The sequence below is a fragment of the Eublepharis macularius genome, chromosome 1, assembly GCF_028583425.1.
Source record: "Eublepharis macularius isolate TG4126 chromosome 1, MPM_Emac_v1.0, whole genome shotgun sequence".
NCBI lineage: Eukaryota > Metazoa > Chordata > Lepidosauria > Squamata > Eublepharidae > Eublepharis > Eublepharis macularius.
In genome coordinates, this window is record NC_072790.1 from 115,849,618 (window position 1) to 115,863,399 (window position 13,782).

A 13,782-nucleotide genomic window follows, 5' to 3' on the forward strand; every position below is an offset into this window, starting at 1 on the left:
CTCTTTCTAAATGATATGGCACAATCTCTTAATCTCATAAATGGTCATTCACCTAGATTAGGAGGTCTGGCTGACCCTCTGCTTCTTTATGCAGATGATACAGCTATCCTTTCCTGTACAAGAGTGGGCCTACAACAATATTTGAATGCATTTAGTAGTTATTGTCAACGCAATCTACTTTCTGTTAATCTAAAGTAGTGTTTTTTTTCTAAAACCTAGTGCCCACAGAAATAGTTTATTGGTAACTTGGAAATCGAGCAAACTAAATCTTTTAGATATCTGGGTATCACATTCAATCATAACCTCAAATGGGTGACGTATCGCAATAGGATAATAAACTTGACTAGATGTTCTTTATCTCAAATTAAATAGTTTTATTTTACGAGGGGTAACCAATGTGCCTCTTCTGCAATTAGAGTATTTAACACTAAAATGTTATTGCCAATCTTCTGCAGTATTCCCATATGGATTAACACTTTTAATTGGAAGGTGGAGGATATCTAGGCCTCTTTTGTTAAGCAAATTTTGGAAGTGCCTAATTGCGTTTCATATTTTGCACTTTGTCCAGAAACAGGGCAATCCTTGTTGGAAACGAATGTGTGGATCATAACTTTCAAATTTTGGCTCAAAATTTATTTCAGAGCTGAGCCTGGTTGTTTGCTTACTCATCTAAAAAGCAATTTATACAATGCATCCTGGCTAGCTGGAATTACATCCAAATTCAACCATATTGAGATTGCAGTAGATGATTTATTCCTGTTTGATGAACTATATAATTTTAGATTTATTAAGCAGATACTTTTAGATCTGGAACTTTCTAAACTCTGCCCTGTACAGCCTTATGTATGTTCTCCCGATTCATTAGATATAGATTCTCAGCCTGGGAAGATGTCTCACTATTTATATGATCTTGACATTCCCCTTCAATGTAGGGCTTTTATGTTGGCTAGATTGAATGCATTCCCTTCTAACGTTCTCTGTGGAAGATATCAGCAAGTCCCTTTTCATGAGCGGCTCTGACCTTGTCAAGTGAATCTTCCTGAATCAATCCAGCATATAATGCTCAATTGTTCGTTGTATGTAAACCTACATAGGAATTTGTTTGATAGTATTTCCCAGGTAATGGCCCTTCAGAATAGTGTGATCAACTGTCGGTTCTTACTGAGTGATTCAGCAACAGAAATTTCCAGAGAAGTTGCAATTTTTTTGGATGAAATACTTGAGATCAAATCCAAATATGCTGTAAATGGAGGCCTTATCTTAATTTTATGTTTTATGTTATGTATATGATCTCAATTTCTTATTGATTGTGAACGCTATTTTGTATTTCTATTATGCCAATAAAGGGATGATGATGACGACGATGACGGCGACAATCCTGGCACAACACAGAAATGATGGATCATTCCAGGGACCAATTCAGTAAAAATGGGCCACACACACTAAAAGCAAGACCCTGATGGCACACACACATCCAAGCCTCCCCATCCCCTGCTTTCAGTTCCAGAGGATGTGGTAACCCTACTCCCCCTCCCTAGGCTCCACCTGCTATAGCATAGTGGTTACGTGGTTGGGATGTGAATCAGCACTGTGCTAGTTTAACTCCCACTAATACCACAAGCTCAGCAGATGACCTTGAGAAAGCCACTCTTATCAGCTCTCCTGCTGTGATAACATTGACTTTGTTAACTGTTCTGAGTGGGCACTAATCTGTCCAGAAGGTGGTATATAAGTACACTATTATTATTTCCAGGGATTTCCCAACCCAGAGTTGGCAACCCCAGGTCAGTTAGTTTGACCCTTGAAGCTTATTCAATCTTAACAAAGGTTTTTAAAAATAGCCTGTGTAGCAGTGGAAAATAAGTACTATAGTTGCAGAGGTAAGGCAGCAGACCATAATGTTCTGAGGCAGATGAGTATAGAATTACTATGAAAAAAATGGAGGGCAGTAGCAGTAAACATTTTGTTTATTTATATATTTCTAAAATGTATGATTGCCTTATAACCACTGCAGGCCCTTAAGTAAGCAACAGAGAATTTCAATAGGTGCTAGAAAACAGTTAATTATAAAGAAATGGTGTAACCCAGAGTAAGCAGCCTTTTTGGTCTCAATGCACTTAAGTATGTCTGCAATTCTATAGAACTTGCATCTGAGTAAGCCTGCTTAGGATTGCTAAGAAAGAAGAAAAGTAAGTAAATGGAGAAATCAAAAGAATAATTCTGAGCACAAAACCAACGTTTTGTGAGGGAGAAAATGTTGCCAAAAGAGCCTAAAAAGTAGGGGGGAAACTTAGAAAGTTAATATCTGTTATGCCAGCTGTGCTATTTCCTGGTAATAAATTATATGGCTATAGTGCCATGGAGAGGGAAGGTGGCATAGCATAGCCCAATCTCATCAGATCTCAGAAGCTAAGCAGAGTCAGTACTTGGATAGGGGACCTCCAAGGAACAATCTACAGAGGAAGACAATGGCAAACCATCTCTGTTTCTCACTTGCCTTGAAAGCCCCTTACTGGGGACACCATAAGTTGGTTTCAATTTGATCTACTGATTTAGCTTCGTCAGATGGATGATATAATTTCACAAAATTCCCCCTCCTTACTTGCAGTCTCCTATGTGTGACCCCCAGCACTGGCATTTGGGGAGTCTTAGAAAGCCACTGACAGAAAAGGAAAGCAAGGAAATAACCACCTCTGTGAGCACTTTGCCCCTCATAGAAGTAGAAGAATGTGGAGGTATCTGAAGAAACTGAGGTTTCTTCCATCTGGAAAGCAGAAATATTTAAGAGAGGAAAATGTCAAAAGTGAAGAAGTGAAGAAGAAAAGATTTCCATTTATGTGAATATATATTAACAAGTAGAGGACCCACAAGGGGGGCATCTCATTTAACCCTCCCCCACTATTTCCTCTTTCTCTTCCCTAGTAGCCCCTGTAGCCTCTCACTTTTCCTGTTTCCTTCTCTCCTTCCCACCCTCTACCTCCTCTGTCTTCAGCTTTCCCTCCCCTTTGCAGCCTCTGTCAGAGAAAACTATGGTGAAGTTGTGGCCACAAGGCCAAGTTGCACAACTTGCAATGATTTGCAAGGGGGGAACCTCACTTTCCCTTGTGTTCTCCTACCCACATTACTTCTTTCCTCCTGTCAACCCCCATATTCTCACTTTTGTTTCTTTCTCTCCTTCCCACCTACCAACATACCTCCCTTTTTCTGTCACCTGTCTTTTTCTATATTAATATTTATTTGCTTCATTAACATTTTTCTTTTCTACCTAATGGGAACCCAAAGCAGCTTACATCATTTTCCTCTTCTTCATTTTATCCTCACAAAAACCCTGTGAGGCTGTTAATACTGAGAACGTGTGACTTGCCCAAGATCACCCGGCAAGCTTCTATGGGAGAGGGGGAATTTGAACCTGGGTCTCCCAGATCCTACCATGAAAAACTAGCCACTACACCTTTGGCTTTTGTGCAGTGGCTGCTATAGAACTATATCAAACAGCCAGGCCTGGATGAGTAAAGCAAGTTGGACGGTAGCCAGTTGCCCAGTAGGTGGTAGTGATGGGCCTGGCCCAATGAATCCTCCCTTAAAGGCTAAAACAGCCCTGGAAAGGCCCCTGCCCCCTTCTCAAACATTTCACTGATAGAAACCAAGGCAGAAAGACTGACAGTAGAGATGGGCACGATTGGCATTACGATAGAAAAATACCCACGATAATGGCGTTCGCGTGATCGGGACCTGGGGGATCGGTGCTGTCCACGGTGACCGATCCAGCGTTCGGCGGGGGGGGGGGGGCTTGATCGGGGCGATCGGTATCTGATCGGAGATCCAGTCACTCTGGCGCCAGTAATCTATTCCCCTGGCAATGGAGCCAGCGGAATGCCTGAGCTGAGTTTGCCCTCCTTCTGTCACCCTGGAAACCCGAATGGAAGCCCAGCTTGCCTTGATCAGCAGGGCTTCCTTCCAACCATGGAGCAGCAATGCACTCACCAGTTGGAAGACAGCCAGGGGAGGGAAGGGGAAGGGGGTGTTCTGTAGCCATGGGCACTCCAAATGTTTTTTGATTTTTTAAAAAACGGGGCTTTGTAGGAGGAATGGCTGTTTTTCTGTCTGTCACTGTCTGTTTTTAACCTGCTTTTAAAACACTGTATTTTGTGGGAAAACCTCATTCACGGCTCTGTGTGTGTGTTTAAAATATGCTTTTGGAAGACTGGCTGCTTGCTTTTAAAATTGGGTGGGGAGGAATGGAGGATTCTGTCCCTGCTTTTTTTAAAAAGCTGTCTGAAACATGTTGACGGGGTATCTCTCTCTCTCTATTTGGAGAGGCAGGGATGGGTTAAAAACTCCCCCCCTCTGTTCTGTGTGTGTGTGTGTGTGTGTGTGTGTGTGTGTGTGAACGTCCCCTCCCTGAGGGGAGGCGGCTCATTGCCGAGTTAAAAACTCTCCCCCCTCTGCTCTAAGTGTGTGCGTGTGTGTGAACGTCCCCTCCCTGAGGGGAGGCGGCTCGTCACCATCTCCCCGTGCCTGCTGGACCCAGCGGTCACCACCACTACCCACCTTCCCACATAACTGGGAACAGCAGGGCACCCCTCCGCTTTGGCGTCCCCGATCCCCGATCCACGGATCAGAAACGGGAGATGACCAGTGTGGATCGGTGATTTGGGGTCATCGTCGGTGCCGATCGCCGATCAGATTGATCGGTAATTTTTTTGGGATCATGCCCACCTCTAACTGACAGTACTGTTGTGGTTACTTAGAAATGGCCAATGAGAGCATTTTTTCTTAAATAGGGCTGTGTACCCCCACCCAAAATTGGGTAATCCAGATACAGGTTTCAGGGATAAAAAAAATTACAGGACCCCTGACATCTGGGCCAGATCCTCAAATTTGGATTAGAGAATCCTGGATTTAACTGGCCATTATTCCCCATGCCTGGGGGCATTTGTAAACAATCTCCACTGAATTTGCAGGTAACCTACTCCTGACTGTCCACTAAAGATTCCCCACAGTTCAGTAGGATTGGACCGTGGGATCCTATTCTATGGGCCCTTGAACAAGCTGCCCCCTGTCACTCTCTGTTGTTTCCTATGGAGGAAACATTTCCGAGCCCTTTAAACTCTGTGATCCCTCCCCATGCCTTGCTTGAGACTCTCTGGTTTGACATAACTCCTTTGCAACCTTATTGTTATTGACCCAGAGAATCCCAATGTCAAACCAGAAAATCCCTTTACTGAAGTGGGAGGGGGTGAGGCTTCCAGAGCTGCAGGATCTAAAAGGTGCCTGGCAGCAGCAGTGACTTGAAGGGGCTCTTTTGGAGCTCGGGCAGGAGGAAAAACAGAATGAGAGCCAAGCTACAAGTGACGCCTGACACAGGTTGGACTCTTGTCAGCTTCCCTCAAGTTTTGATGGGAAATGTAGGCATCCTGGTCTTGCAGCTGTAATGGAGAGCCAAGCTGTAAAACCAGGATGCCTACATTTCCCATCAAAACTTGAGGGGTGTCCAACCTGTGTAAGGCGTCACTTGTAGCTTGGTCTGAGATGGGAATCAACTCTGCCTGCTGCCTCCTCCTCCACCCCACCAGCCTCATACTGCTCTCTTTCTCCATTTGTGCAGCTGCCTCTCACCACTGCTGCTGCTGCTGCTGCTCCTCTACTGCATCTGCTTACGGTCACTATCTATAGTTGGATAATCCAGCCCATCAAGTCTGGGTGATGGAATCCAATCCAGGGTTTGCCCTGAGAAACTGTTATAGCTGGATCAGTTCAAATCCAACTTTTTTGCCGGTTGCCAAACCTGGATCACAAACCCTTATTCTTAAAGGTACAGATGCTGCTTTGGAGGATTTTAACTGCCCAATGTATTTATTTTTTATATTTCAGATTTGTTCTGCAAACCTGAGACTGTTTTCAGCTTTGTAGAAATGTCTTTTCATGGTTCCAGTCTGTGGATTTAAATATGGCTGTATTGAGAATTAGATATAGAACAGGGCCTGGTAAAAGGCAGTATATTCTGTGATTTCTGTGTGTATTTATTAATGAATGAAAAATGCAACAAAAAGTTCCAGTCATTTTTGCTGTTATTAAAATGATAATAAATGGGAAAAGAATTTAGCTATTTTGAAAAAAAAAACCCTGACAGATGACTGAGTGCCCAAATTATTCACTGATTTATAAGCTGGTGATGAATGAATCTGATATTTTTGTTGATATGCTGCAAAGGGCAGTACCATGTGTTCAACAGCTGTTCTGTTTTGCTTGAACAGAAGGCAGGAGCTATAATGGTACTTGGTACAACCAGCAAATGCTTTACTGCTACTTTGTACCTAATTTCAACTGAGCTGGTGGTAAAATTAAAGTCTATCCAGAGTGGTGTAAATAAGCACTTGTGAAGAAATGCTTTTCATTTGTAGATGTGTTCTGTATCAAAACTTTCACCTCCCAGTTTAAAAAGCCTCCCTTAACTGAGAACTGGTAGGAGGGAGGAAGGAAAGCCAAATGCTTCCTAAGAGTCTCTCTCTATAAGACATCTTACACAAGCAGGATCAAGTGAAAGATCTTTCATTTGTTCTCCCATCGTGGATACACATGCACTGCTAGGGAGAAAAAGTATACTTCAATGTAAGACCAGGCAGAATATAAGTCACTTGAGCATCCCCATGTAAGATGTCTTGAGTGCAGACACTCTAAGCCGCACCCAGCTTTGGGCTTTAGTCATTCAGATGTGGCCTGAAGACTTTCTGCTAAAAGTTTATCCTTCCAGGTGTGTATGGGAGGGTAGAGACTTGCAGGACTAAAATACCAGGAAAGTTTCTTCCTTGAACTCTCAGGAAAAGCCAGGGCTTTTTTTCTGGGAAAAGAGGTGGTGGAACTCAGTGGGTTGCCCTCAGAGAAAATGGTCACATGGCAGGTGGCCCCGCTCCCTGATCTCCAGACAGAGGGGAGTTTAGATTGCCCTCTGTGCCGCTTGGCGGCGCGGAGGGCAATCTAAACTCCCCTCTGTCTGGAGATCAGGGGGCGGGGCCACCACCCATGTGACCATTTTCAAGAGGTTCCGGAAGTTCGTTCCCCCGCATTCTCCCTGAAAAAAAGCCCTGGGAAAAGCCCTTCTGACCTGCCCCTTTGACCTGCTCAGGGGGTGGCACAGGGAGGAGGTTCTCTTTGGCTGATTGGAATTGGAAGCTGAAAGAGCTGAGAGCTAGCTCCCTGTTGGTGGTGGCTCTGGGCCATGTGGAGGATGGAGGCCTGAGCCAGGAAAGGTACGGTAGAATTTTCTAAGGTAGAGAGCCTGTCTAAACAGAAGATCTAAGTTAGGCATGTTCAAAAGGAGGGATAGAGGGATTGCATTTTTGCCTATTTCTTTTTGTTCCCTTCGTTGTTATGGTGCTGTGCTTAAAAGTGTAAGTGTAAACATTATTTCTTTAATAAATGTTTCTTTAAATTCTTAAATGCTGGTAGATGTTTACTGTACCACATAGACTTCCACCAGTCAACCACACTACTTAAAACAGGTGCCACAGGAGGGGGGGTGGTCTATGGACGGTTGGTGTTCCCTTAGTGGTACACAAGTGTAGTAAACAGTACTTGTGGTAGCCAGATGCTGGGTAGCAGGAGAGTGGGCACATGGCACAGCTCAGAGCGGCAAGCCTGCCCAGGAAAGTGGGGAGTCTTGCCCTCTCCATAGACAATTCTCACAAAAGCTAATTGGTGGCAGCAGACACAAGAGAGAAGGGGTGAAACCCTTCTGAGGGTTGGAGAGGGCATCACATGCGTGGTATGTGCCAGGTGGAGAACTGGACTGCCACTGGTGAACCCAAGAGACCCCAGAGGGCAAGAAGAACTAGTGCTCACAGATCAGTGTGGCTGTTCTGTCTCAGCGCTGTTTTACAGTTATCAGTATATTACACTATTGTTTTATTGTAATGACCGATATCACATCAGCATTCAACTCCTTCCTCAGACTAATGCTAAAGCATTATCTCAGATTGTGCAAAGCCTATGTTTTCCATTTCAGTTTAGGAACAGGACAGAAGTTTATTCCACCAGCAATATTTTAGATCAAATTGCAATTTTACATAGCTAGCTGGGCATTTGCTTACCTGCTAACATTGTGGAAATTCTGGTCAAAAGCTGGATTAATTGCTGGAAAAGAGATCAGTGGTATATTACAAGGTTGTTGTGAGCATAAAATGGAAGAGAGGATAATAATGTAAGTTGTTGTGTCCGCATTGGGGAGAAAGACAGGGTACAAACGAAGTAAATAAATAAACATTCCCAACCCCCGTCTATTGCAGTTATTTGTGGTGTGATGGAGATCACAGATTTCCTGGCATCTTTTAAAGTTGGATTTCAGCTGAATGGGGCCCTCATTTGGACTGAGGACATAGGAGCAGGGGACAATGGGTATAACCCATACCGGCATGGTTTTGCTAATCAGAACCATCACCACCCTTGTGCTGGTATTAGCCTTTAAAGAGGGGGGGGGGGGAGACAGGTGCCTTGTTTTTGCCTGTCATTTTTCCTTAGAGTTCTGTAACATCACAGGGAGGAGTCAGTTTTAATTAGTGAGGCTAAACCACCCCACGCCAGGGCCTCATGTGGCTGTAACTGAGCTTTTAAAAAATGCTGAGACAATCCACCTACAGATTTCCTAGAGCAATTCTTCAGTTTTGAGCCTGACCAACCTGTACATCATCAGAAGTGCTTACATGTGTATCTTACTGCCGGTAAGGTATAACACAGAGTAAAGAATTAAAAAAAAATCAAGCCCTATGACAACATATTTCATGACATAAATGTGCTGTGACAAAATATGCTTAGCAAGCACCACAAGCCCTTTCATTGCACTAGGCTCGCTTGCTCTTCTCTGGAGATGAGATTGGCCCAAGTTGTACAGTGCAGAATTCCAAGTGCAAACAAGGAAACAGGTAACCTAGATGAGAGACTTGCCTTGAAAAAACAGAGGCTGGGTATGCAGTGCCTAAACTAATTACTCAAAAATGATTGCCTGGGTCTGAGCCAAGTATTATCTCAGCAGGCTTCAGCACTCACTGCAGTGGCATGAAGGGGACAAGCTCTGGTAATATGAGAAAGAGATAAAAGAAGAGGGAGAGTGCTCTTAAGCTTTGCAGTAGGTGTTGGATCTCTGCTCTGCTTTTATTTCTTAAGCTAGAGAGAAAGTATGTGCTATCTTGTGATGAATTAGATCAACCATCAGCCAATTTCTTCTGTTTTCTGCAGGACAGCATATTACTTTTATTAATTATTTAGCCCATCACATCTCAAGGGTTCTGGGCAGGAGATAATGTACTAACAATGTCATCCTAAGAACACTTTCCTGGGAGTGAGCTCCTTGGAGTAGGATCCTGAATAGAGCTGCTTAGGATCACCCTCTAAAGGATTGGGCCCCAGACATTCTTTTCCTCCAACCACCTCCATATCCCCTTCCCATTCCAGAAAAGAGTTTCAGGTAGCCATGTTGGTCTGCAGTAGAACAGCAGGATTTTGGTCCAGGAGCACCTTGGAGACTAACAAGATTTTTAGGGTGTAAGCTTCTAAGAGTCAGAGCTCCCTTCTTCAAAAGGGTGTGTGGGTCATAACTAGATATGTGCACAAACAGCATTATAAACAGAAAAAACCCACAAACAGCCCAATCTGCTGTTTGCAAGCAAGCTGTTCATGAGGCCCCATCCTAAACGAACAGGTGGTCGTTAAAAGCCTTGTTCGTTGCCGTTAGGCAAGCCAGACAGTCTGGTGCCTGCTGCAATCAATCCCCTTGGCAACTGGAGGGAGGGAGGGACTGAACTCTGTCTGAACTCCTTCTGGCTTTCCTTCTGGCTTTAACCCTTCAAAGTACTTCCAGCAGAGAGTCCCGTTTTTGCCACTGTGAAGAGAAAATGACAGCCAACGGGGAGACCTGTGGATCATGCCTTTCCGGGGGTGCAATCTCTCTGAAACTTGGGGGGTCTTCAGAGGACAGTGAGGACTATGCCCCCTGCAAATTTGGTGGGTATTGGACATTGGGAAGGTCAGTTTGTGGAATGTCTAAAGGGCCCTGCTCCTTGCACGTGGCAGGAAAGGGCCCTTTAAACTATCAGCTGGTAGGCAGCAGGGGGGGAATCCCCCCTGCCACCTGCCAGCTGATAGTTTAAAGGGATCTTTAAAGGGCCAGGTAAGTAGGTTTGAGGGGAGGGGGGCTATGTGAGGGGTTTTTGGGGGGGGTCTGGCCCCCACTAACAACAAACAATGAACATATCCGGGAACAGTCCATGTTCGTTGTTCATTGTTTGTGGATGGCACTGAACGACAAACAGGGTGTTCGGTTGTTTTTTTCCGTTTGTGCCCATGTCTAGTCATAACACTCTGGAAGTACTTTTGCTTGGCCAGCATGGCCCCCTGATTAATTTTGTTCGAGAAGTGGTGCCAGTGGGATTCCTAGGTGTCATCCCATTGGAAAATCACTCAGGGGCCAGTGCATCAAGATGGGACCTCTGAGGGCCAAACTACACATTTGTGATTTAAAGAGATGGGAGCAGGTTGCTCAGACCCAATTGAGAAAATGACCTTTAAAAAATAAAAAAACAGCTCAGATAAGCTCAGAATGCCAGCACTGGAGGGGGCAGAGGAGAAAGGGCTCCTGCCTGTCCCTCTGATCAGTTTTCCTGCATGAAAACAACATGGGGTGAGGGAGTTATTTCCCAGTTTTTGCTGCTCCAAATGGAGCATTCTGTGCATGTGGAGCAGCAAAACTGGGGAAATAACACCTCCCAAGTGCTCGTTTGGTGTGGGAAAATGGCTTGGGGCAGGAACCCTTCTTGCTCCCCCTGGCAGGGGTGTCCTGAATCTGGGCTCTCCCTTAGCTTTCAAAAGCCATTCCTTGCAGCTGCTGTGTGACTGTAGGGAACCCATGTTGGGTCCAGAGAATGCAAACCTATAGTTGATCCCTGGCACCATTCATTCCACAAAGGAAGGAGCACCTGAAGACCAAATGAGAAGCAGTTCTTTGCATGCTAATTTGGGACCACCTAGCACCACACACCTCTGCTTGTACAAGAATCATTTCACATTTTCCAATAGGAGGATTTTATAAGAGCAGCAGAGGAAACAGAGCATGAATCCATGTTCCTTTCCTGCCCGATAGCACTAGATTAGTGAGCAGGGAGAGAAGGAGGGAAATCTTCCTTCCCCAGCCAAGCTCTGAAACTGGTGATAATGCTATTGGTATGCAGGGGGTTTGGTGCCTTAGAGCCCCTCTGGGGCAATTCCGTGGACAAACAGAAATGAATGACCTGATAAAGCAAAAGGATTAACCATACTTTCTCTAACCAGGTTAGTCCTGTCACCAGTGGCCAACTGAAGGAATATAAGCCCTATAGTTTTTTGCTTTAAAAGGAAGGAGTGCTATAAGTGTCAGGCAGCCATCCAAAACAACTGTCTATGCTCTTGGTATTCTAAATTGGTGCCCAGATAATATTTTAAAGAAGATGCTAGATCAGCACAACTGCAATGGATATCAATTTAAGGGACAAGATTTGTCAAGACATTTTTTCTAGTTGTTTGCATCCTATAGATTATATGTGAAAGGCACAAATGGTAAAGCAGTCTATAGTTTTGCCCAGGATAAAGTCTGGTTCCCTCTGTTTTTAAACCAATGATCAAAGATTGCTGGAAAGATTAACGTGAACTTGTTTTTTAGCAAATGGGTCACTGCCTACCTCTCATGTACCTGCACCCTTCCCATACATATGCAACCATTAAAACAAGTTTAAATTAAACATGCCCTGACTTGGATAGCCCAGGTGAGCCTGATCTTGTCAGATCTCAGAAGCTAAGCAGAATTGGCCTTGGTTAGTAATTGGATGGGAGACCTCCAACGAAGATCAGGGTTGCAGAGGTAGGCACTGGCAAATCATGTCTATAGTCTCTTGTGATGAAAACCCCGCTAGGGATTGCCATAAGTCAGCTATGATTTGAGGGCACTCTCCACCACCAAATCAAGCACATCATCCAGAGTATGGATTCAGGAATTTCAGTTGTCTGGCTGAGTCTGAGAAATGAGCCTAACTTTGAACTGGGAATGACCATACATGGAAACTATTCTCAATATCAAGGGTCAGTCATGTGAAGGAAGCGCAGAGGAGAAAGTGGGCAGAGTGCCTTCTGGTGACCACTAAGTACCTACAATTGGATCTTCATGTAGTTATATCAAGCTGCAGTCATTTGCACATTTTCAGTTTGGTGTAGTAATTAAGAGTGGTGGGACTTTAATCTGAAGAAGCGGGTTTGATTCCCCACTCTTCCATTTGAAGCCAACTGGGTGACCTTGGGTCACTCACAGTTCTCCAGACCTCTCCCAGGCCCACCCACCTCTCAAAGGGTGAGGTGGGTGGGCCTGGGCCACGCTCCTGATTAGAGATAGACACGAACCAAAATACGAACCAAAGTTTGTGATGAACCAGGCCAGTTCGTGGTTTGCGAACCAGTGGCCCATTTCTGACAAACCACCACGACCTTTAGGCAGGTTCATTTGGTTTGTTTTTTGGTTCATCATTGCAGACAGCCTGGCGCCAATCAATCAGTTTCCTAGGCAACAGGGGATGGACTTCTTGCAGACCTTCTGCTGACCCAGAAGTGGCCTTCTGCTGACCCGGAAGTGACGATTTGCTGACCTGGATGTGATGTTTTCACGAACTAAATGAACCAACTCAAGAATCGGGGCAAGTTCGTGAAAGTTTGTGGTTCGTTAAATGTGATGAACCACAAACCGCACGGTTCGTTTTTTTACGGTTCGTGCCCATCTCTACTCCTGTTATCTGCTCATTGATCAATTGTGATTGGCAAGCAACTTTGAGGGAAGCTAGTTCCCCTAGCTCATATTTTCATTGAGGAGTTTCAGATAGGCTTCTGAAAAAAGCTCAATGTAACTTTGATAGTGGTTTGGAAACCATGGTGTTTTTCATTTGACAGTATTACATGGTTTGTTTGTAATTGTGGGGATAATAACATACTTTGTAAACCACTCTAAGTGGGTGTTAAGTTGTCCTGAAGGTTGGTGCATAAATTGAATGTTGTTATTATTATTATTACAGTGGGATTTTCAAGTAAACAGGCATGGGATCAGGCTGTACTTCACTTTATCAAAGACTTGTCAGTTGGGCCGCACTCAACTTTTCTGTTTCTCTCTTCCACTGGTGTTCTGTGTAAGAGAATCTATGTGGGCAAGAGCCTTTGTTTAAAGTGATAATGTTCTGGCAAGCCCTAGTTTTGGCCAGAATATTAATCAGGCAGCACTGAAACTCTGACTGTCCTGTCTGGAATGTACTCATTTGAAGTGTAACACCTACTTCATGCAGCCTAGCAAAAGTCATTATTAACTTATCTAATTATGAAAATGGTACACTCCATTCCAACCCCTAGTTTTAAATCCTACTTTTGAAGAAAAGGCACAGGAGGGTTTGGTGTTGATGACAGTAGTCATCATAAGCAGCACCAAGCAAAAAAGACAGGCTGTAGTGTGCCAGCAGACTTCCTACTTTTCTCACCACTCTAATTTTTAACATGCAGTTTTGATGCTGACTTTCTGTGGGATGGACAGAGAACTGAAATAAATTTGCTCCTGAAACAGTTCCTCATAATCCACCTTTCAGAACTGGAATTTTGGATAATCTCTAGCTATCTCTTGGACCATGATGTCACTTCGACATCATGGTCCAAGAGAGTCACCCAATGTAACTCTCCAAGTTACCCAATGTAACTTTGATAGTGGTTTGGGAACTATGGTGTTTTTCATTT